Source organism: Euprymna scolopes, chromosome 19 (genome assembly GCF_053919585.1).
Source record: "Euprymna scolopes isolate OS-2025 chromosome 19, ASM5391958v1, whole genome shotgun sequence".
NCBI classification, from domain to species: domain Eukaryota; kingdom Metazoa; phylum Mollusca; class Cephalopoda; order Sepiida; family Sepiolidae; genus Euprymna; species Euprymna scolopes.
Genome location: NC_136500.1, coordinates 131,934,014 through 131,960,653, shown reverse-complemented (window position 1 = coordinate 131,960,653; position 26,640 = coordinate 131,934,014). Strand labels below are relative to the sequence as shown.

Below are 26,640 nucleotides of genomic sequence, written 5' to 3'. Positions count from 1 at the left end.
CCATATCCATTCGGCTACCGTTAACCGCGAGAAATATTATTTATTTCATTAAATGTTTTAACATCAATCAGATTGAGCTAATTTTTATATGACGATCTACGCATAAGAGCAAAATTGGCCGACTTTTAAATTCGACTGAAAGTGATGAACGATAAGAAAAAGTTTCTTTAAGAGGCTGACATATTTACCTATAATACAATATATATATATGTATATATATATATATACATATATACATACATACATATATATATGCCTATAAATATACATATATATGTATACCTATATATATACCTATATATAAATATATATACCTATATATATATATACATATGTATACCTATATATACCTATATATATATATATATATATATATATATATATATATATATATATATATATATATATATATATATATATATATTAATTGACAGACTCAACTAAAAATATCTGTCTACAAAATGATGAACGGATACGTTAAGCTCCTAAGAAACATTCGTTCCATTTTTATCTATTCATCTAAGTGTGAATGTGTTACCGTGTGCCATCTTGTCACTCTTTTTTTACACAGGAATTAGCACTTATTAATGATCGGAGGCAACTTGAGCATAAGGGTTAATGGGTATACATTAGTCAATGTAGTAAACATAACTCGTGGGACTTTTGTAAATTGGATTACTTAAGGGTGAGGCGGATCATCAAAAACTTGTTTACGTTGGACTTGAAGGCAATCGAATTGTAATCAGCTGGAAAGCAGGCAAGCAGAAGAGAGTTCCACGGGCGTGTAGTTCTAAGAAAGATGCTTTGTTCATGGAATCTATATTTAAGTTTAGGCACAGATAAAGAATGTGGGAAATTATTGATAGTGGTTTTGGCTAGACGAGTGTTTTTCGTTAAAGTTTTTGCGATGGGGGCAATATAGTGAACCTCAGACGAGCACTTATTTTATTCTTTCGAGATTGTTGGTGATTCTTGATAATTGTAAATATCGGAAATGAATTGAGCGTTATGTAACTTATGTGAAAACTAGGTACGACGGTGTAGAGGCCGATTGTACCAAGAAAGCATAGTGCCTATTATAAAAAAACATTGTGGTGGTATTAAACGTAACCTGAAAGTGGTAATTTTTTACGACCTGGAAAACCATACAGCGGATATGTAGCTAAATAAATAATTAAACCATAATACATATTTAAATAATTAAATAAACATAGTTCGGGCCGGGATCAAAGTGTAGTATCTGTTCTGCAGATTCTGCCCCTAAGAAAATTTGTACCAGTCAATTGGAGGGGAAAACCTCTATACTAGGACAATTATTACTTTTGGTCACAACCAAAGTGCCCCCTTTTTTACCCTACTTTTAGGGGAGCTGATGTTCTCCCACATTAAAAAACGGCCTTGTGCCTTATTTGCTTTGGTGGGAAAGCAAATAAATACAATAAACATAGTTCGAAAACAGGGCACCAAGTATAGCACCAAATAAACAAATAAAATGAACATAAATAAAATGAATAATCGCAATCCTTTAAGAAATACTTGAAGTTTAAAAACATTCGAGAATATTTACTTTGTAATTATAGCAATTAGGATTTTGCCCCAAAATATTTGTAATATAAGATTAGTATTTATTGTACACGTTCATATTTAATGCTGAATTAAACAAAAATGAAATACTGAATTAGTAAATTATACAATATTTGGATTAAACTTGGTGCCTTTAAAAACAAAACGTTATACTGAACATATTCATTCTTTATAACAATTTGGATTAGACTCTAAAAATATAGTAACATACTGAATTTTTAAGAGTTTATGACTTTTACGTGTTTGCACAAAAAAGTCTAGAAACTTATTGAAGGCACCTCGTATATACCTATATATATATATATATATATATATATATATATATATATATATATATATATATATATATATATGGTATAATCCGATAATTTGAACATCCGCTTCGTTCAAATTAGAGGATGCTGTTCAAGTTTCGTAATAAAAAAAATGTGCTGCAGTTAACTTTATTTTTCTAAGAATTAAGAAATAGTAAATGAAATTCATTGCTATATGATACTTCAAGTATATATTAAGTTGAGTTTACGATATATTGCAAGTAAGAATTGTTAAATATTATTACAAGGAAAAAACATTAAAATAAATTAAATCTACTCTTACTTGTTATGTATTTAATACCTAAGTTATCATCTACAGAAATCATATATTTATGTAAAATACCTTTTTTTATTTATTCATTGAATGAGTCTCATTGCAGTTTCTATTTTCATAGATTGAGCTCTCGGGCGCTGCCATTGTATTCCGTAAGCGATCACGAAAATCTACAATTTCTTGGTTCTGTAGCTTCTCTATGATTATATCTCTTCGAAGTAGCATTGCTTGCAAAACATAGTTGTCACTAAAGTAAGGAATTTTTTCTAGAAATTTTATAACCGTCTCCATAGACTTTTCTGCATCATCCCATGATATTGCTTCATCAGAGTGTTCTTGGTTATTTACATTAGGGTCAAAAGAATGGGAGCTGTCGCTATTTTCATCATCATTACTGCCTTCAGGATATTGATCAGTAGTTTCCTCATCTTGTTGCACCCACATTTCAATATCATTTGCATTAAGTGATTTAAGAACACCGTGGTTGGTCGGTAACCGTTTGGTTTTAAGAATTTTTTCCTAGACCAGATGTATTCTCTGATTCTTTCAGTTCAGAAGCCTTTGGCGCTGGGCATAATTTACCCCATGCTTTTGTTAATGTGCTTGCTCGTACTTGATTCCATGCACTTGCGAGAGAAAATATGACATATTTGATAGTAAAATGGCGCTGAAAATCGCTTATACTCACGGTACTATTTATCATATTCATCATGAAATCATTTCTGTAGAAACATTTTAAGTTCCAAATAATCCCTTAATCCATAGGTTGGATGAGAGAAGTCACATTACGTGGTAAGTAGCACACAAAAATATTCCCGCAAGATGACACTAGTTCTGACTCAGGAGGATGTGCCCTACAATTGTCCAACAGAAGCAAGCACTTTGAATCAGGTTTACCTAATTCAAGAAAACGCCTCTGGACAACTGGCACAAATTCTTGCAAAAACCATTTTTTAAACAACTGTTGATTCATCCATCCATTTCGTGAAGAATAACAGGATACTGGCTAAGGCGAAACTCCTTTCAATGCTCGGGGACACTTTGATGTGCCGATGACAAGAAGCTTAAGTTTATGCATTCCAGAAGCATAAGTGCATACCATCACTGTTCGTCTTTCTTTATTTGATTTGAATCCTTTTATTTTCTGCTCCTCGGATCCGGCTAATGTTTTTTGTAGGTAAGCACTTCCAATTTACGCCACTTTCATCAGCGTTGTAAACATCCTCTGGTGTTAAACCATAATCGGCAATTATCGTCTTGAATTTGTCACAATACTTTGATGCTGCGTGTGTATCAGCAGACCGTTGTTCGCCTAACATTGTTAATTGTCTTATACCATGTCTATTCTTAAAGCTCCTAAGCCAGCCTTCACTGAATTTCATATCTTCTGCGATATTCAACTCTTCCTTAAGAGATTTTGCTTTAGCAATTATCATGGGCCCAGATATTGCTGCACCTTCATTCCGTTTTGCTACAAACCACTCATGCAATATTCGATGGAATTCAACTTGCTTTGGTCTGCGAAGAGTCATTCTTTTGACATGTCTTTTATTTGGAGAGAATGGAGCAGCCTTCAATATTTCCTCCTTTTTCTTTTTGATGTAAAACAGAGTACTTCTTTCAATCTTATAACCGCTCAATATAACGCTATTTTCAACTCCAGTATCTAATTTTTCTATAATTTGACGTTTTTCGAGTAAAGTCAGTGTCACTTGTTTTCTTTTAAAGTTTCAAGCCATTGTGATGGGTTCTTTTACTCTATTTTAAATATAGCAATCTGTAAAAAAATTACAGTTAATGTAGATTAATTATCAATAGCTAATCTACATTAATTACATAGTACCAATATTAATATTTCTGCGTAATATCTGAATAAACCATGTAAACAGTTTTACTGCAACTCCGCATCAAATATGCTAATACAATTTCAATGACGAGACAGTTCAAGTTTAGAGAAAGTCCAGGTTTAGAAGAAGTTCAAATGAGAGGAAGTCAAAATGAGAGGAAGTCCAACTTTAGAGGCAGTTCAAATTAAAGGAGTTTTACTGTATATATATATATATATATATATATATATGTATATATATATATATGTGTGTGTGTGCGTGTGTGTGCGCGCGCAAAAACGTATAAGATATGTAAATGCAACTATCAGACTCAAATAGAACAAATATCAAATGTATCTAACGCGTTTCAAAACTATTAAGTACATAGATGTAATGACTGATAAGGTTTTAATTAGTTTCATGTAAAGAGTAATCTTCTACAAAGCTTACGCAATTAGGGATAAACTAATCGATTCGATTAATTAAAAATGATCACTCTACAAAATGATTTTCGAATAGCTTCCTAGAAATAAATATCTCTTTTCGTATTTGTTTCAAGACAGAATGTGTTTGTCTAATTTCGAATGCGCAACCGTATGTCATACATAACGCAATATTACCTCCTACTTTCCCTAATTTAGGTGGAAAAGAGTTTACTCGTATAAAATGTGTATCTATATCTTAAGCATTCTGAACGATTGGTTGTAATTCCTATACTTTCCCACTATTATCAAGTTAAACTTCCTTGTGCACGCTTGTGAAACTCTCTTCCGATTGCCTGCTTTCCAGCTGACTACAATCTAATTGTCTTCAAGTCCAACGTAAACAAGTTCTTGATGAACCGTCCCCCTAAGTAATCCAATTTACAAAATTACCACAACTTATGTTTACTACGCTATAATCACATTGACTAATATATACCCATTAACCATTATCGTCGAGTGGCCTCCGGGCCTTGATAAGTGGTGTTTCGTGTGTAAAAAACAAAACAAAAACAAAAACAAAAACTATAGAATCTTCTTTCCCATTGTTATTCCCGAGTTTTGGATTCAAATTATTATGGCAAAAATAAATTTGCAATCGATGGTGAAACTTATCAAAATAATTTTTAATGTAATGATGTTGATTGTTTTTAAGTTAAACACCTTCCTTACACTATAATAGTAGAAAATGCGTTAGCGCACAAACCCTAATAAAGGATTAATAAATACAAAAGACACAGAATAAATAAACAAAACCTCTTTTTTTATAATAAAACAACGAAATAGTTTATTTCGAATCAAGAACGACTGTGTCCGAGGCGAACGAAAAGAAGAAGGAGCAGAAAGTTCTCGGGTGTTCTACCGTCTGGAAGCAGAAAACGTAGTGTCCCCAGGCTATCCAGTGGAAGTCCTCAGTGAGGTAGTCGCGGCCTGGGAGGTGGGTTCTATAGACAGAGAGCGAGAGAAGCGAAATCCATGTTCTTTAGTAGTCGGAACTAATCTGCTCGCTACTAGAGCGTTCATTAAGAGACACATCAGATTAATGCGCCCTGGTAAATGACTAATCAGTGCGTGACTGTAACAGTCAGCAAGGGGGCCTTAATCCACGAGAAAATAGTCAGTTATCGTTACTGAAACAGTGTAAGCAGTTTATATTTTTGAAACTGGCAATTTTTAATGCGAAATTTATATAAATATTTAAAATAGAAAGGCAAAATTAATTTCAGATCGTGTAGTTGATATATTTGGCGGTTGTTTGTCGAATATTATTGCAATAATAAACAGTTGAACACCTAATTGTAGAAGGTTTGTGTTGTTTAGTTAATAATGAAGACAACGAAAAGAAGTCTTATTTTAACATTTAATAAACAACTTTATTTGTTATCTTCGTTAGTAGAGTGTACAAGAGAGAAACGGGTTAGTGTGTTGAAGTGTTCTTGTATACAGATAGAATTAATATCATGCCGGCTGGTTGAAGAAGAGGATAGTTCAGTTCCGTTTACATGTGTTTATAGGTAGTAGCTGTCGGTACAAATGAATCCGATTAAAAGAGAAAGAAAGATCAAAGTCTTCAGTGTGTTGACGTGTTGTCGTGCGTGAGTGTAACTTGTATGTCCTTTAGCATGACAAAGAATGTTCTTTTGGGTAGTCCTGTAGAATGATAAAGTTCGTGTGGGTACAGCACGTGGAAATAAATGGTAGTTGGAAGAGAGCCGTTGTTAGCTTGTAGTACCCACCTTCAGCCTGGGGCTGAAACCCCAGACGATGTGTGGTTCTGGACAAAGCGACCAGAAAGAGAATTAATGATTACAGATTTTGCCTTTTATATACTCTGTCACGTGATAGAGAGCTGGCTTGTGATTGGACAAGCCAGAGAGAAAATGGATTTCAAATATCGAAGAGAAAAGTACTTCTGCTTGTTTGTAGCAAGTGTCGGTTGCTAAAGTTGAGTCGTGGTACAACAGTAAAAAGAAGAAAATCAAATCGAGGTTGGTTTAAGAAACAAGTGTATTTAACATCACAGGTAAAAAGGTAAGAAACGGATGTAACTGGCTTGCACGCAGCATGTTAGTGGTAGTGCTCTCGCTTCTTCCATCGGTGTAGGTATTACTGGCACTATATATAGTGATAACCGGTGTAACTCCCCTTGTGTTAAAAAGGCCGCTGTAACAGTTTGTATCTCTACTCGTTTACTTGACAGGGACGTGCAGAGGAGGGTGCTATGGGTGCCCAAGCACCTGCCCCTTTTCCTTCTATTTTTAAAGTACTCTTTCAGATGAATGTATTATAGGTCTGTGCCTCATTGTTACAATGTTTTTAGCCCTTTATTTCACTTGCTCACCTGCCCTGAAAAGTTCACTGTTACTAGACCAAGAATGTTATGCTTCATACAAAAACACGTTTCCTATTTTAACATTAGCAAGAAACTGTAGTTTAATAAAATTCCTATTTTCAAGACAACTGAAAAAAGAATTTAAGATCGTAAAAGCATTACGCAAATTAGTTGTTACCCGCAGGACCCGTGGAAATTCCACAGTAGGTAATTTTTTTAAAACACATTATAAATCATTTTATTTATAATGTGTTAAAAAAACTAACTACCGTGAAATTTCCGCGGGTCCTGCGGGTAACAACTAATTTGCGTAATGCTTTTACGATCTTACATTCATTATTCCGTTGTATTCTCAAATAACTTAGTAAAAAATAAAATAAAACAAATAACTACGAATTTAAAACAATATTTTGGTAAATTCTTTTTAACCCTTTAAAGCTAAAAAAGGATTAAATTTTAAAAATTACCATTTTTTAAATGAAAATTCAAAACACAACACTGTTTTCTTTTTTTTCTTAATAATTTTTTATATAAATTATACAAGAACATTCATTTTCACATTGTTTACATTTTAAAAAAAATATCTATAGTATTGAAAACACAACCTCCTCTCAACATGCCTTTTGTTTTTCATTTTAAAATAAAATAGCCAATTTGAAACCGTAAACAGACAGCCATGTTTTTATTAAAAAACTAGGAGAAGAAATGGTTTTTGTTGCAATATTTTGGGGTATAATGGGGCAGTTATTTAATTGCCGCCCACATCGGCAATATTTGGCACAAGGCCTGGAAAGTGGGAACCCCGCAGGCTCCCCTAAAGGAGGGGCACTCCTGCAATTTTAAAAAATTGCCTGAGTAACCCCGTCGGCATTCCCCGGTCGGAGCGCCTCAGGCAGCAAGCAATAAACTTGCCCCACCGGAAAGCCCGGTGGCAAGGCCTGGGAGGGTGGACCTCCTAGGTATTACCCAGGCGGTGTATCTCAGTCCAACAGGTGCTGGGCCGGTTCTCGGCCCCTCACCTGTTGGGCTGAGTGTCAAGTGACGAATCCTTGACTTGTACTACCCTGCCTCCCTGCAGCCGAAGCCGCTAGGAGACACGTCCCATCACACTGGTGTATAATAGGGTATGATCCCACACAGTCGGACGATTCTATTTATAAACGATGGTGCTAAGAACTGACGAATCAAATTAATTCACGTTCTGCTACCAACCAATCAGAAATCAGAATTGCTCCATAAATATTAAACCTTTTCTGGAGCAATTTCACATGTTCTTTTCCCAGGTTTCGACACGGTAAGAATATTTTGTCCTGTGGAACTGTCTACTACAAACAAGTCACCTCCCAGGACTTATGTGTAACAGCGAACCATCTGAAACTCAAAATGGCTTACACTTCTAGAGGTTATGGGCCCAGCACACTTCCACTGATTAATGATTTTTAACTGATAAAGAGTAACCATAAAGGGAGGTAATTCGTTTCTCATTAATTAATGTTTGCGATGATGATGGTCTTCTGTGAAGCCAGGCGTAGGACAGTAAATTAATATTTAGATATTTGCCAGCTGCAGGTTGCGTATTAGTTGGTTGCTTGTTTTTGTTTTACGGCATATCAACCCTTTTCAGGTTATTTAATGCCGAATCCAATGGTTTTGAAGAAAAAAGTTTTTAATAGAATATATGGTCAGAGTGGACCTGGGAGTAATGGTAATTAAGGGGTGGCTCCACACTCCCCAAAGCCCGCAGCTGGGGCCTCACCATCGGATATAGTTTAAGGGCATATCCAGGATCTGCGTATTAGTGCATGATACAGCGCAGAAACAGTTTAATACCTACTTATCTCTATTTCTACTCGTTTATTAGATCCAGATTGTGATTGTTCACGCAAAAAAAAAATGTAGTTTAATAAAATGACTAACTTTCGAGTATGAAAACCTTACTAAGCTATTGGAGAATAGAAAAGTAGAAAATATAAAGTAATGAAAAGAAAAACCAGCAAATTCACAGACTTTTGAAACCAATCGAATGCTGATTGACACGAACATTTTCAACTGATTATTCGTTAAAAAAAAAACGTCAGCCTCAAATGAACCGTGATCCTTTGAAAAAAATTGTGATTGTTAACGCAAACAGCTACACAGAAAGCAATTATTAGTGAAAGCCATCGATTCAAACGTCTAAATACTACAAAAGAAAAAAAAACACATTTAATGGATAGCTTAAAACTTGTAAAATTAGCATTAGCGTCAAAATAGCGGTTCAAGTAAAAAGAGAAAGCTTTTAACAGCAGAATGTCTCATTCATGAAGACATAAATCGAATGCATTTTTAGATCGAAACAATATTAATGTTAGCGACTGCGCTCCACGAAAGCCAGCTCCTAGTCCAATCTAAAATGCATGTCATTATGTTCCTAAAATAATACATGCTAACACTAAAAAATTTTAACATGGTTATGTGATTATAATCATATAATAAAATAGTATTATATTATGTAAACACCTTTACAGCGACATTGTTTTCTCTAAAAATTGTTTTTTATTGTTTCATATTTTGAATGTCTAAAAGATATTGTGTTTAAATGTATTTAATGTGTTTAAATGTATTTAATGTGTTTAAATGTATTTAATGTGTTTAAATGTATTTATTGTGTTTAAATGTATTTATTGTGTTTAAATGTATTTAATGTGTTTAAATGTATTTAATGTGTTTAAATATATTTAATGTGTTTAAATCTATTTATTGTGTTTTAATGTATTTAATGTGTTTAAATGTATTTAATGTGTTTTAATGTATTTAATGTGTTTAAATGTATTTAATGTGTTTTAATGTATTTATTGTGTTTTAATATATTTAATGTGTTTAAATGTATTTAATGTGTTTTAAATGTATTTAATGTGTTCAAAGGTATTTATTATGTTTAAATGTATTTAATGTGTTTAAATGTATTTAATGTGTTTAAATGTATTTATTGTGTTTAAATGTATTTAATTTGTTTAAATGTATTTAATGTGTTTAAATGTATTTAATGTGTTTAAATGTATTTAATGTGCTTTAATGTATTTATTGTGTTTAAATGTATTTAATGTGTTTAAATGTATTTAATGTGTTTAAATGTATTTATTGTGTTTAAATGTATTTAATTTGTTTAAATGTATTTAATGTGTTTAAATGTATTTAATGTGTTTTAATGTATTTATTGTGTTTTAATGTATTTAATTTGTTTAAATGTATTTAATGTGTTTAAATGTATTAATGTGTTTAAATGTATTTAATGTGTTAAATGTATTTAATGTGCTTTAATGTATTTATTGTGTTTAAATGTATTTAATGTGTTTAAATGTATTTAATGTGTTTAAATATATTTAATGTGTTTAAATGTATTTATTGTGTTTAAATGTATTTATTGTGATTAAATGTATTTATTGTGCCTAAATGTATTTAATGTGTTTAAATGTATTTATTCACATTGGGAAAGGTGAGTCTGGTTACTTTTAATACATCTAATACCAAGCTTCTATCTTTACATCATAAACGCTCTGATCCCCATCTGCCATCAATTGAAATGAATGGCTCTCGTCTTGAGGAGACCTCATGTTTTGAAAAGCTTCTGGGCTTAACCTTTACTCCTGATCTGAAATGGAACACGTACATCATTTTTGTTTTAATTTACCGTTTTTTCCTTATTTGTTTTTTTCCAAATTTCTTATAATTTTATTTCTACATTTATGCGTGTTTATTCTTATATTCCTTTTTGTTTGGTGTTCGAACTCGTATTTATCATTTTATTTTTTGTTGTTGTTTAAAAGGGAGGTTACTCTCATGGTAAATATTTTTATTTCTAGGGTTACTTCCCTTGGGCCTTTTCTTTGCTTATATTATACGTTTTGTTTTTCCCTACTTTATTTAATTGTTTCTTTCTTTTCCTTTTATTAATTTTTAGTTATATTCATTTTTTTAATCTGTTGTAATGCGTGAAATTAAGTATTGATTTATGTGCAGACATCCGTGGATTGCGGCTAGTCGTTTGTTTAATTCTTTTTCTTTTGATATTAGTATATGGTATGCTTCTAGTATGCATAGGTTGCATTTTTTCGGTTTGCTTGGTTTATATTTTTCCGCTTTATCAATTATTGCCCATCTTAATTTATATTCAGTTTTATTTTTCTTTAATTCCTTAATCCATACTAAAGTGGGTGAGTTTTTCTTAGTTTTCTTATAAGGTGAAGTTTCAACTGCGACAGGTTTAGGTGAGAGAGATCCCCCTAGCTTAATAAAAAGCGGGTTCTTAAGTACCCTGATTAGAGTTGTATACCTTTTGTTTAGGAAACCGTGCTGTTAATAACAAAGTGAAAAACTCTTATGAATTGTGACTGAAACTCTGTGAAAAGAAAAATCTTGTAAATGGCGACTGAATTTCTGAAAAAAATGATAAAAGGGGAAATAACTCTTATGAAAAAATGAATGACAAGTTTAATTAAGTTGATAATTAAGAAATGCAGGATTCACGAACTGAGAAAAAAACCCTGTAAGTGACATTTATAGATGGTGTTTTTTTTTTAGTTATTTTAAAGTGTAAAAAAAACAAACAAAAACTTGCATGTGAAAAGAAAAAGAGACTTAATTAACTGAGTGAGACCGTAGATTTCCGCATTTTATTATTTCTTATGAACTTTTGATTTTCTTTAAACCAGTTAAATGACTTTCTTATGAACTTTCTATGGGTGAATGGGTGGCTATCAGACTGTGTATATGTTATCTTTTCTTGACAGGTGAACCAACGATGGAGAGAGGGAGGCGTGAGAAACCTGGGGGTGAGCTGTGAAGAAGGGCGGAGCGGTGCGTTGAGAATTAGACTCCATTAGTTCTATCGAAGCAATGGGTCTAAAGCGGGCGAATGTAACATGATCGAAGTGAGGGAGCGATTTGCTCCCCATTGGGGAGGTTGAGCACTTCGTGACACCTGGGAAAGACCGGGTAAATATGCTAAGATTGTGTAATTGAATCCCGGACTTCATTAACATATATAGATATATATTTCTTTTATTGTTAAAGCCAGATATATATTTTATTGTTGAAAGAGAATTGTACTGGCTAACCTGGAAAAACGCTCGTTCAGACTGGCTTTCTGAATGATAGGTTTCGACCTCCCAATTCGTGGGAAGATGCTTTCGTTTTTGGTCTCAGATTGCAAAACTCTAGATTATTGGGGAAGTGCAAACATGCAAATGCATATGGGTATTCTCCAGGAAACGTATCGCTAATTGGTTGGGTGGATCGCCAAACCCCAACCTCTGACCTTTCAATAAAAAGCCAATACCCGCTCGAATCAGACAGATTTTGCGCCGACATCTCAGAAGAAACAGATCCTGACGCCTGACGACCCCCTCTCCTCCTCTCTGCCATCCTGACTAGTTATCCAGTGACGAAAGAGAGGGATTTGTGAACTTAAAATGTGTTATTATTTGAACGTTGTATATATATAAAAAAGATATGTAATTTTTGTGAAATTAATTTTTAGAAGATAGAAGACCCCGATTGTCTGTCTTTCTTTTCGGCGCAAGCAAGCTTGTTTTTGCTTTTCAGCAGAATTCAACAGAGAGGCGTTGAGAAGTCAATGTGGAGGTCTCCAGGTCGACTAGACATTACGAGCCACAGTTTCTGAAGAAGTAGAGGTCAGTTGACTGACCTGAGCACGGGAGACCGACCACATCAGCACATTCAGGTACACTTTGATGTTTACTTTTAAGCCGAAGTCGAAGATGTGAGTCGACCTGATGTGGCACTCACTTGAAATCACACACAAAGACCATAAACTGACCGGAAACTTTGTGTTCATCACTATGGGCACGTCTCTGTTATTCGTGACAATCCATCGATTCATTTTGAGAGTGCTGACAATGGTCCAGTTGTCATAACTTGGATCTGTAGAGAACATGAGTTGTAGAGCATGACGTCTCCGATCTCGCTCGTTGAACATTGTGTCACTTTCAGACATGATAGAAGGTTCTTAATGCTCTTGGGATTTGTACACAACTGACCAACAAGTAGATGGTCTGCAATAAAAAAAGCGGTTTTCATCAAACGGAAATGGAAACACGTCGTCTTTGTCATGGCGACAATTTTATCGTTCCATTTTGTATTACATAGAGTGCACATGCATGAATACACGTATATACACTCGTTATATAAAACCCCATTATCTAATATGTTCAATGTTGTATGCCTTGACCAAGGGATTACTGTATGGATGTTCTAATGAAATCTGAGTGACCACGGACAAAAAAAAATGAGAAAAGGGGCCTTAAGAAAGAAAAAGAAGAAATAAAAAGAAAAATGGCACAAACAATATTTTTTTGTAAAAATACTGTAGTTTGGAGATAGAAAGGAGGAGTAAAAAAAAAAAAACACAACGTCTGAAAATGGAAAATACACAAAAATAAAAAATAAAAAACTTCACAAATAAAAATGCTACACACATGACGTAGAAAAAGGGTCTTAAAAAGAATAAAAGAGAGACAGTAAAGAAGAAAATAAACAAACGAAACACACACACACTAAAAAAAAAAGAAATGTTTAGTTGACATATCAAGTTATTAAAGATTTGCGAAATGTCGTAAAATTAAAAAAAAATTAAGTGTATACTTCTTTGTTGAGAAACGATACACTGTGTTATTCTAGAAAGATAAAAAAAAGAAAGAAAAAAGAAACTGTAAATTTTTACGACGTGCCCCAGCGTATTATAAACACCTTATCCTTCCCATATTAATAACGACTTTCGGACTATACACCCCAAATCTCGAAAGCCGTTCTTAACATGAAGAGGTTGGGAGAGTGTTTATTCCGAAAGCCGTTCTTAAAATGGGGTGGTTGGGGGGTTTATACTACGCTGGGGCAGGTCGTAAAAAATACCGAAGAAATATATACAAACAACTCCCACAATCCAACAATATGTGTGACTATTCTCAGCGTGGGCGGGGGGGTGGTGTAATTGCGGGGGTTTTCATCTATTGGTCATACTTTCCTACATTAAAAGCCGGTTACTTAGATATATGAATTGTTGAAATCATTGCGACCTCACATGTGTAAAATCGATAAACTCGTGTGAATTTCATTGCGGTTAGTTGTTCTTAATTGTTGGAGTCCTTCCTTCAATTACTCTTCTTAAACATGTAAAACATTTACAAACAATGCAAGATAATTAAAATGATCTGACTAATATAATGTAAAAAAATATGATTAATTTTATAGGTTTAGAAATATTTCAATCCTATTAAATCAATCATACATTTCATGGTTTTACAATAATTTAATCATCTATTTAATGTTAGCTATCGGTATTGCTTAACTTATTTAAATAACAAAAAAAATCAATATCTATATATCTATAAAAGTGAACGTGTCTGTCTGTCTGTCTGTCTGTGTACATTTCCCTACGCAATAACTCTGTCAATTTTTAGTCTATTGACTCGAACACCGGGTACTGAGATTTGGGAAAATCGATGTGACGGGTGTCAGCCAGAAATTTGGCTGTTAAGGGGTCAAATTTCAACGATTTGACCTTTAAGAACTCTACCAAACTCCTCCGACAATTTTGGGTCTAGACACTTGAAATTTTAGATATAGGTTCCTTGGACATGGATCTAACTTAATAAAGTGATTTGAGCCCGAAACAATAAATTTTAAGGGGTCATAATAGGGGTCAAAGTTTAAAAAAAATTGACGTTCTTTTTTTTTTTTTTTTTTTTTTTTTTGCTCAACATACACCTCCAAACACCCGGGCAACGCCGGGCTGAAATGCTAGTAAGCTATAAAATAACAAAAAGAAAAATCTGTCCAAATTAAATAGAATACAAGTAGGTAGCGAACAAACAAACAGAGAAATTATGTATTGTATAAACGAACATCATTGAGTCTCGTTAAACAGTAATGCACTACGTTCATACGTCGCTAATATGATGAATTTGTGGAGATATGTAATAAAAGAACATAAAAAAAAAGAAATAAAAATAAAACTATTTGTTAACTTTTAGATATTTTTTGGAGTTCCAAAAAACTAATAAGAAGAAGAGAAGGCTAATTATAGGCAATTTATTCTGGGCAGGTTTCCAACACACCGCAGGCAAAAATTCATATTTGTTCCAAAACCGAAAGAAAGCCATTGACAACCTATAGTGAGAAGTAAACTTCTTATTGTGTCCTTCTTCAAAGTTAGTGTTTATTAATATACTTGGTCGATATATATATATATATATATATATATATATATATATATATATATATATATATATATATATTCTAGCAGTTCAGCCCGGCTTTGCTCGGCCCTATGTACTGTTCATAACTTGCCCTACATGTGAGTAGACCTTATATAAGATTTCAAATGTTTAAACCAAAATTTATCTGAGTAATTTCGTAGAGACCGCAGGTCAATTTTTTTTACCCCAATGACTCTTTAACATTTATTATTTTGGTCTCAAATCAAAATACAAAGTTTTATCTATGTCCAAGTTATCTACATCTAAAATTTCAAGTCTTTAGACCCAACATTGGCGGAGGAATTTAGTAGAATCCGCAAATTCTTTCAACTTTGACCTTTTGACAGCCAAATTTTGCCCCCCAAACTGATTAAAATGCTTCTCGCACGTTTGAATACCCGTTATGTATAAATTTCGAATGTTTACACCTAAAATTGGCTGAGTAGTTTGCTAGACACCGCAAAGTTAAAACCTTTGGAACTTTGATCTCTTGGCAGCTAAAATCTTTGACCCAAACCGATTGAAAATCTTGCCCTATGTCTGAATACACGTTATGTAAAATTTCAAATGCTTAGACCAGAAATTGTTTGAGTAATTTGGTAGAGCTTGCAGTTGCCAAAATTTTGATCCCTTTAAATTTATTTCTTGGGCTCAAATTAAATTAAAACGTTTCATCTATGTCCAAGTAACCTAAATTTAAAATTTCAAGTGTTTAGACTCAAAATTAGCGGAGGAGTTTGGTAGAGTTTTCAAAGGTCTCTGGACAGCTAAATTTATGGTGGAAAACCGATTAAAAAGGTTTTCCCAAATCTCAATACTCGTTATGTCAAATTTCGAGTCTCTAGACAAAAACATTGGCGGAGTTATTGCGTAGGGAAATGTACACAGACACACAAACACACACAGACATTTTTCATATATATATATATCTATATAATTATAAAATTCAAATGACCTTGTAACGAGTGATGTTACCCACTTTCCGGTTTACGACATCTGGTTGCGCATGCGCGCATAAACATTAACCCATAACAACGTAAGCACATGAACACAAATCGCTTCTTCTGCAAATTTTGACCTGCGCACTGAATTATTAACGTTATTATTTCGAAATTATTATTTAACCTGGGAAGAGTGGGGGTGTTTTGCAACTATTTTTTATTACAATTATACTGTCGCTATTTTCTTGCAACTAAACAGCTCTAACCTGTTGACAAACATAAGAACAATTATAGTAAAGCAAATCCTCCTCCTCCTCCTCCTCCTCCTCCTCCTCCTCCTCCTATTACTACTACTACTACTACTACTACTACTACTCCGTATTCGTCCCTTTTCCTTCCTTCCTTCTTTCTTTTTTTATTTTTTGTTTACATTTCTAGATAAAAAATAGCTGTGTAAGAACGGTGAATTTACTAATCTGTTTCAATATTAGTTTTATCTTATTTTATTTATTCAGGTTTGACTTTTTGCTTTAGATTTTATTAATTATTTGTTTTTAGTTTTTAAGTTTCTATAACTTGGTTGAAGGATTCCAATATGGGTTTTCACTCTTATATTTCTCATCGGTAGGTTCATGTGCGTTTTTGCTGCTAAATGACTTTCGTCGGCGTTCGATTCGTAGGAAAATCATGTTTAATTTTCGATTTTTGAGCGATTATTCTGAAAATTGGATAACTTTACACGAATAGGGAGGATTTTTTTTCATATTTGAGTGATCCGTCCATGATTTTTAATTTTAATATACTTTCATAGAAATGTTTCTGCTATGTAAAAAAAAAAACAACTATTTTCTTTACATCACAAGTGTCACGCTCATATATGAATTACATAGCTCATATAACATACTGACATACGGGTAGTCTAGTCTAGTCTAGCCTAGTATGTATATATATATATATATATATATATATATATATATATATATATATATATATACTAGCGGGGAGGTGGCTCTGCCGGGCATGGTCGTAAAATACACTTAAATATGATATTTTAATTTGTCCAGATTTCGTATATATTATTTTAGAGTAGTGATTTCAAAAGTAAAAAAAAAAATTTAAGTTGCGATCAGCTAGAACCGAAACCGAAATTGTAGCATTCAAAGCTGGTGACGTTACCACTGTACCAACGTCACACCCATATAAATGGATTAAATATAAATATTAAAAATAAACTGAGATGAATATACAAAATGTTTAGTTTCTGAGGAGTTAGAGTTTGAAAATATGGAGACACACAGACAGACCGATAAACAGACAGACAGATAAACCGACAGACAGACATATATATAGCCGTTTATATATTGGATTTTTACGTGACGAGTGTTTATAGTTGTAGAAATGTGGAAATTTCTGTGTAGCTTAATTGAATGATATAGTTTCATAACTTTAACCTAGCTCTACTCACGTATTGAGCACTGTTGAAGTAAATATTGGAAATTGATACGTAAAATATAATATCTCTTATAGCATGTTATGCATTATATATATGGGGGAGGGGTAAAAGATTAAGAATATGAGGAGACTCAAAAAATTGTTTTGGAGCTTATATAAAATACCAATAAAAAGAAAAAGACACTATAAAATATATTCTAATGTATATAGATTTATTCGTTTAAGATGATACATCAATTAGGGATGTAGGATAAGTAAAACTTTTTATACAATAGTATATCGAAACCTAATGCTTCTCATCAGAAGAGAAGAGAAGACGCTATGAAATATAATAGGGCTGCGATAGCAACATTATGAGCGAAATAATTGCGCAGTGGCAGATACAATATTGAGACTGTTTAGGAAATGGATGGAAAAACTAAAGTGATCTCTGTGATATAGGAGGAATGTAGGTTTTATTATATAATGTCGGTAGGTGTATGGCATATATGCGATGGTGGGTTTAATATATGTGTGCAATACGCGCAACTAAACTCTGGGAAGAATATAGAATAACTGTTGAGAAAGGATGTTTATTAATCATGTCTATTGATAGGTTATTACTATGGAAGGGGTTGAAATAGGAAACTTGTGCTAGGTTCGTATATATTATTAGAGGTACATAAAGGATGGTATCGCGTTAACCGAAAATCGTTACACACATTTTTTTTTTTTTGCTCATGTTTATCCCTTAAAAGCATATCGCCACTTGGACGTAAAGGGCTACTATTTGGGGCCATGTCTAGGAAAGATTAACAAGATATTTGTTTATGTTACATTTAAACGTCTGCATATCAGTACACCAAGGGAAGCAGGCAGCAGGAAGGGAATTCCAAAGTTTAGCTGTTCGAAAGAAGAAAATATTAGAATAGAAAGCTTTCTGGTATTTAAGGACAACAACAGTGAAGGTGTGAGATCGTATTGCTAAGCGGGCATATTTACGTCGAGGGGATACAAGTGAAACGAGTTCATTAGAAGAGATTTCGTTAAAATATTTGTAAAACAGGCACAGTGATGCTACATTGCGGCGATGAGACAGGGGCTGGAGCTTAGTTGATAAAGTGGGACCGATTACATTGACAACCCTTTTTTGGACTTTATCTCAGAGGTAAAGACTAGTGGTAGATGCCTCATCCCACATGTGGCAACATGCATGGGCAAATGGTGGCCTTGTAAAGGTACAGGATACTCTCAGGTGTGAGTGGTCTTCTAGCTCGATAGAGGGAACCCACCGTCTTTGCAATGCCCTCTATGTATTTGTTCCAGTTCATATTGCTCACAAATATTAGGCCGAGGAGTTTGAAGGTAGAATTCTCAGGTAGGGTGTTATTTGTCATGGATATAGGGGGTTGGAGAGGCGTCTTGTAATTGTTCTTTTTCTACCGTTACATTCATCCGTTCAATTTACAATAGTCGTTAATTCTCGCATGTTTTCCACGAAACAATCATCATTTTTTGTGTTATTACAGCATTAAATATTTCTATTTTCCATACAAGTAACTAACATCGTCATAGACAATAAACTCTTATATAAAAAAAAACTAATTAAGCAAGGATAGACCCACGATTTCTGCTTTTGCATTATTACTTTTATTATTTATTTCGCAGTTTATTTAATAATGAAGACAACGAAAGGAAGTCTCATTTTAACATTTAATAAACAACTTTATTTGTTATCTTCGTTAACTGCTAAATGGACATACACAGAAAATGTTGGACAAAAATGGTAAAATAGTCCCAAAAATGGAGTGTTTTTATTAGCCTTAAAAGAGCCCCTGGGGCACACCTAAGAGTTATTGCGAAGTATAGACACACAAAATTATGTAGAAATCAGTTACTTACAACTTTCCCGAAAGTTTTATAAAAATCTAAAGCATCAATGTTTTTGATAAGCACAATTTTAGCCATTTTAACCCGAAAGGCACCCCTAGGGGGGCAACCGGAGTTTTCCGGAAAATCCGTTCTGTTACTTTTTTACTCGAATCATGTTTAATGTTTGTGCAAAATTAAAAAAAAAAATCCAAGGCGTAGTTATTGAGAAAAGTGCGAACAGAAGAACGGACAAGGGTGAATTTACAAGTTAACCCTCCTTTTGTCGGGAGACCACCTCCCAAAAAACCCCACTTTATTCTTAACCACTCTTCTGTTCGCCTCGGAAGATATTAAGGAATCCTGATCCCTTAATTTATCTCCCATATGAAGTCATCATTTATACATACTGTTCACTTGAGACGTTCTATAAATGTTTTCGAACCCCCACTCTCTCTTCGTCACCTATAGCTTATGATTTCACGATGTAGAGTGAAGTAATATTTGCGTGCATACTCGCTAATGCTATTATCCCGATTTCCAAGTACTTGTTAAATTGGCCCATGGAATCAAATCACAAAACGCATACTAACAAACATAATACTTGCTATTTAAAAACATTAGTTTGTCAACTAATTCATCGTAAAGATATAAAAGCAATATTTAGTTAATAATGAAGATAACGAAAGGAAGTCTCATTTTAACATTTTATAAACAAACTTTATTTGTTATCTTCGTTAATGACGTTTAACAGAAGAGTACCAGAGAGAAACATATTAGTGAGTGAACAAGAGAGAAACGGGTTAGTATGTTGAAAGTGTTCTTGTGTGTAAAGATAGCTTTAGTATATTACCGGCATGTTGAGGAGAGTGTTTATAGCTAGTAGTCGTCGGGACGAAGGAAACCGGTTAAAGGAGAAAGAAAGAGCAGTCTTCATTGTATTTACGTATGTAGGAGCATGCGTCCGATAGTAGAGACAGGACAAAGGGTGTGTGTGTCGGTGTATCCAGGAGAATAGTCCTGTAGCATGATAATTTATGTTCGTTTGGGTACCGCACGTGGAAATAAATGTGAGTTTGAAAAGAACCATTGTTAACTTGTTGTACTCACGTTCGGCCAGGTGTCGAAGCTCCACGGCGATGTGTGCTGCTGAGCAGAGCAGCGAGAAAGAAGGTTAAGGGTTTCAGATTTCGCCTTTTATATACTCGGTCACGTGATTGAGAGTTGACTTGTGATTAGACAAGCCAGGGAGAAAATAGGTTTCAAATCTCGGGTCGCGAGAATTAGCTTCTGCCTGTTGTGATTGTAGCGAGTTTCGGTTGCTACAAAGTTACATTTGTCGCCGACAAGTGTAACTGGTGATATTAAGACCTTCAATATCTAATCTATTATTTATTGGTTCCAACGGTATCCAATTGGGGGGGTATTGAACTGCTTAGATCTTGCGTCATGTGTATTATGTTACACGTAAACACATGGAAGACACTAAAACATATTAGATAAAACATGGGAAAATAAACGTTTTAATATCTTAAAAATCACTTGCCGCCGACATACTTAACTGTGATATTCGTTCTTACCGTATCCAATTACCTTTAAAAATAAACTTTTAAAGGTGATTCTTCTTTTGATCCGTAACGTCATATTGACGTGTAATATTTTAAATATTACTTCAGCTTATATTACAATATAAATAGTTAATAGTTCTTTTTTAAATGGCCTGAAGCATAAACTATATTGAATAAGCGTAGGAAATAACCTAATTTTAAAACGAGATTTTAATAGACAATACCTCAGCCTTCGATTCTAATGTTTTTTTTTTATTTCTGAAATAGAAAACAAAACAAAAAAAAAAACAAAAAAACACGGGAAACAACGCGCCTTTATAATTAAATGCAGTTCCCTCATTTTTCATTAAATACATCTATTTCATGGCAATCCTACATTCACGCATTCATTCATTACACGAGAGCACGCGACTAATGGCTATCGGCTTTGTTCATTAAATACATCTATTCTTACATGGAATTGTAGAAGGCGGTTCAATGCAGAAGTAACGGAAAGACACAAGCTGAAGCAGGTGAGAAATTTATTAATACAACTTATAAATACATGTGTACATATTCATATTTCATATACGCAGTATATTTATACTTGCACAGTGGTTAACTGGGAAAGTCGGTCTGGTGGTATGTCCGTGTAATATAATATTTCGAGAAAGATCTCTTCGGCAGATATTTACTTGACTTTGACATCTATTCTTATATTGAAGTTCATTATTCACACGATGACAATAGTCACCGCTGAAAACAGCAAAAATTGGTCCCATACGCCAGTGGCCTCTACCCCGAGCCACTGCCAGTCACTAACATGAAGATCTTCATAGAATAAAACTTGCTTGCCGGCAACATATTTAATTGTGATATTCGCTCTTACTTTTGATGACAGGACAACATTCTAGAGTTGTGGATTAAAAAATATTCAATTCGAACTCTCCAAGTTTAATATAAAAGTTCCTGACTCCGACTATGCATACTTCTTAAAAATACACACGGAAGAGCTCGATAGTCGCACCGAGCAAAATGTGGTGGCAAGATTAGTAATCCGAATAATTTAAACATTCAAATTAAAACGTTGTTTATTAGCAAGTAAATGACATGACGAACTTTTATGGAAATCACTCCAGACAAAGAGTAATGCCACTTAATGTAAGGAGCTAACAAGATCGAATTACATCACAGAGATAAGCGATGCCTATGTACCTTAATCTTGAAAGTATCTAGGTTATAAGTAGGAGGAAAACAGTCAGCGCCAAGAGAGTTCTACAACCTTGCAGTTCTTTTAAAGAAACTGGTGGGGTACTTGTACAGTGTAACCAAAGCATTAAAAAATTAAAATATCGAAAAAAGTTTATAGTGTACGTATACGTTATGGAATGAAGTTCTACGAAAACAAAAGTTCACTTAATTTCATTAAGTACTCTTTTTTTTACAGCGAAAAAAAACTATTTATGATACCGAGCAAAAGGTTCGATTTTTAGGAGGAAAAGCTAGTATTAAAGAGGAGGGGCAGGGAGTGTCGGCGCTTTTAACTGAGTTATCTCCGCGTGGCGTGTTCCCAAAAATCCAAGATGTCTACTTTCAAGGTACTGTTATAAAAACGTGTTTACCCGCTGTATACAAAAAAAAAAAAAAAACTCGATCAAATTAAGTGAATTTTTTTTTCCGGAGATCTTCAGTCCAAAACGAATACGTACAATATAACCTTTTTTTTTTTCGATATTTTTATTCTTTTAATGTGTTGATTAAACTGTACAAGCAACGCTGCTGGAAAATGAACGAAAACAGGCAATGTATGGAGACCACTTCCGAGTAAAACAGACTAGAACAAAGCAAGCAAGGAACATATCAGACAATTCTGAAGAGCAGATTCTATGAGAGTATTTATAGAAAGAGACTAACAGTATCGCGTGTGAGAAACAAGCTGTAGAGAATAAGAAAGGGTAGTGTATTTATTTGCTTCCCCACTAAGCAAATTAGGCACGAGGCTGTTTTTTTTAATGTGGAGAGAGAGAGAGGGAGGGGGGAGGGAAAAGCGGACCAGCTCCCGATGGGTGGGAAATGGGAGCTGGATAGTGACAATTCGTATAAAGGGTTGCCCCTACATTGACCAAGGTCTGATATGTAGGGAGAGGCACATATGGTCTTTGCTTGCAGTGTCTGCCGGAACAGATACTACACTTTGAGATATTAATTTTTTTATTCACAGGAAAAAAATACATTAGGGAAAATGAACAAAAAACTTAGGCACAAGGCCAACTCTAAAAGATGGTGAGGTTGGTTGATCTATCTCGTCTCTATTAGAAATTTTAAATGATTTTTCTCTCGGCCAGCATATTAAATCATGGTTACCCTTTTAAGTTTGTATTTATGTGTGTGTGGTGGGAGGGGGGTCTTCCTACTTAAACCCAATTTTCCAATCAGAAAACATATGCATTTCTTCATGTGATCACTGATTACTGCACCTGGCATTCACAAGAAATTTTATATTGACATTTTTATTGATGCATTACATTTAAAAACAAATATCTAATACAATCTCTCTCTATATATAAAAGTGAACGCGTGTGTGTCTCTGTGTGTGTGTACATTTCCCTACACAATAACTCTGTCAATTTTCCGTCTACAGACTCGAAATTTTATATACAGGGTACTGAGATTTGGGAACATCTTTGTGATCCGTTTTCGGACAGAAATTTGGCTATTAAGGGGGTCAAAGTTCAACGATTTTACCTTTGAGAGCTCTACCAAACTCCTCCGACAATTTTGGGTCTAAACATTTGAAATTTTAGATATAGGTTCCTTGGACATGGATCTAACTTAATAAAGATTTGAGCCCAAAACAATAAATGCTACGGGGTCATAATAGGGGTCAAAGTTAAAAAAAAATTGACCTTTTTTTTTGCTCAACATACACCGGGGCAACGCCAGGCTGAGATGCTAGCATTATCTAAGACACATGCCATTATTCCAATTGCGCATCTTTTCCATGCGAAATCTTAATTAGAAGAAAAGAAAAGTAAATAATTCTTTGTGAATCTATCATTTATTTCAGTTAATGTCTTTAGTGAATTGAGTTTCTTTTATTTTAAATATTTAGTGTATCTTGCTGTTACACCTGTACAGCTGATCTCTCAATCATACGCAGTGCCAGTTATACTCGTGACTAGTATGGGTGCCCGGCGTTGCCCGGGTGTTTGGAGGTGTGTGTTGAGCAAAAAAATAAAAGTGATAGTAGGAAGCAAGGCTCGAAACCGTACCGCGAAGGAGGAAAAGAACGGGGAAAACGTGACGTCTTTTCTGATACGGCCACCGCCAAACCGGAAGGAACCGTAGGTTTAAATTAAGGCTAGACACTCGAAAAGAGAGTATGACTTTCGAAAATATCGGTGAAAAAAGCGAATCCTCCCGGTAGAAAGTGCCCAGTTTAGGGTGAAGAAATTAATGTTTTTAGCCAATTTTTCGGTATTTGTCATCTGAAGAGTTGAGCTTCAAAACGATACTGATCTCGTGAAAATCTGTCGCCTCTGTCGAAAGTTTTAGGCAGATATGCAAACATACATGCATACATACATACATACATACATTTGTATATTGGTAGCTCAAATTTTCGACCCAAACCAATTTAAAAGCTTGCCCTATCTCTGAATCCCCTTTATGTAAAATTTCAAATGTTTAGACCAGAAATTTTCTGAGTAATTTGGTAGAGACCGCAGAGGTCAATTTTGTTAAACTTTGATCCCTATTATGACCCCTTAACATTTATTGTTTTGGGCTGAAGTAAAGTTATTAAGTTAGATCCATGTCCATGGAACCTATATCCAAGATTTCAAATGTTTATACCCAAAATTGGCGGAGGAGTTTGGTAGAGTTCTCAAAGGTCACATCGTTGAACGTTGACCATTTAATAGCCAAATTTCTGGTCGAAAACGGATTACAAAGATTTCCCCAAATCTCCATACCCTGCATATCAAATTTCGAGTCTGTAGACTGAAAATTGACAGAGTTATTGTGTAGAGAAATGTACACACACACACACACACACACACACTTTCATTTTTATAGCCATATAGATATGTCAAAGATGGCGGATTGATTGCATTTACATTACTTACATGGGTCGGACTTTTTTTCTCTTGCTTGTCATAGTTGTGAATTTAGCAATTTGTTACCGCCCGCTTTCTATCTATCTATCTTCTTTTTTTATATAGGGGTCACCACTTATCAAGGCCCGAAGGCCACTAAGGGATAAGGGTTATTACGTGTACAGTAATCAATGAGATAGTATTGAAGTAATCATTAGTATTGGGGTTTTTGATAGAGTGTCTTACTAAAGGGGGCGGTTTGTCAGGAGTTTGTTTATGTTGGACTTGAAGACGTCCAAATTGTCGTAAGGTGGGAAACAGGCAAGCGGCAGAGAATTCCACTGGCGTGCAGTTCTAAGAAAGAAGCTTTGCTCATGGAATATACGTTTTGATTTAGACACAGATAAAGAGTGGGGAAAATTATTGACAGTAGTTTCAGCCAGATGGGTGTTTCTCGTGAAAGATTGGCGAGAGGGGACGAGGGATTGGAGCTCATACAGGCACCTGCCATGGAAATAACGATAAAACAACGACAGGCTCGCAACTTCTCTTCTGTGGGAGAGAGGTTGCAGGGAAGAGAAAAGGGCATCCCCCACTAAACCACGAAGTCTATTTTGTACTCTGTCAAGGCAGGATAGGCTGTTTTTAGCAGCTCCTGTCTAGATGTGGCAGCAGTACTCCATCCTTGGACGTACCTGGCTTTTATATAGATAGAGAATTGCATTAGTAGTGAGATATCTTCTGGAGCTGTCTATCTATCCATCTATCCATCTATCTATCTATCCATCTATCTATCTATGAATTATTCTTTATTTTTACCTTTTTTTCTCACTGTATCTTTTGTTCATCTCTTCTGTTGTATATCTTCCCACCACAATCAGGAGGCATGAACTAAAATGGTTCGAGCACGTAAGAAGATGAAGAGAGGCTTGCGAAGACGGTTTCTCCAGGGAACAGTCAGAGGAAAAAGAAAGAGAGGAAGGCAGAAGAAGAGATGGGAAGACAACATCACAGAATGAACAGGATTGAAGCTGAGCCATGCGGTTAAACGTGCTGAGGACAGTGAAGGATGGAAAGGACTGATTGACATGTGACCTGTAGCGCCCCAACGGCAACAGCCACGGGGCAGGTGAAGGTGAAGGTGACGGTGAAGGCGAATGATTATATACGTCAGGAGCTCACTAACACAAATCACAAATAAACGAACACATTTTGTAAACTTACATAATCTCGATTTCGCAATCTTAATTTCATAATTTATACATCTAAATGCTTTCTCTCTTTTTCTTTTTTTTTCTTTCTCTCACTTGTTTTCTTTCTTGCTGTTAATTTCTACTTTCTCCCTCACGGTCTTTCTGTGTTGTTCTTATTGTTCATTGTCACTTGCCCATTACATACTTTTTATATCCACTACAAAATCGTATTCTCCCAACGATTTTGTCCTCTGTATACCATCTTTTAAATTGTTAAGTGTTAAGATATTATGTTGAACAGAGATAGCGGTGAAAAAGCAGTGTAATACGATCCTGAGTGTAATTGCCAGTAACAAAGATGGCGGCGAACTGATTGAATCCAAAATGCGACAATTTTTATAGTAACTTTAGAAGCTTTTCATTAGTTATTCACCATGACTTGTGGTTATAAAAACAATCGTCGAAATCAGATGGCGGCGTAGAAGCAGTGTAGTT

At 34.5% G+C, this 26,640-nt stretch overlaps 1 protein-coding gene across 1 annotated transcript in view; it reads left to right on the top strand.

The window, feature by feature from the left end:
* Window positions 1–26,253, top strand: part of LOC145239989 (uncharacterized) — an 88,511-nt gene extending 62,258 nt beyond the window's left edge. The window contains exon 3 of the transcript XR_013862458.1: window positions 25,834–26,253. The gene's annotated coding sequence lies outside the window, so the exon portion shown is untranslated. The remainder of the gene's footprint in view (window positions 1–25,833) is intronic.
* Window positions 26,254–26,640: the final 387 nt, after the last annotated feature.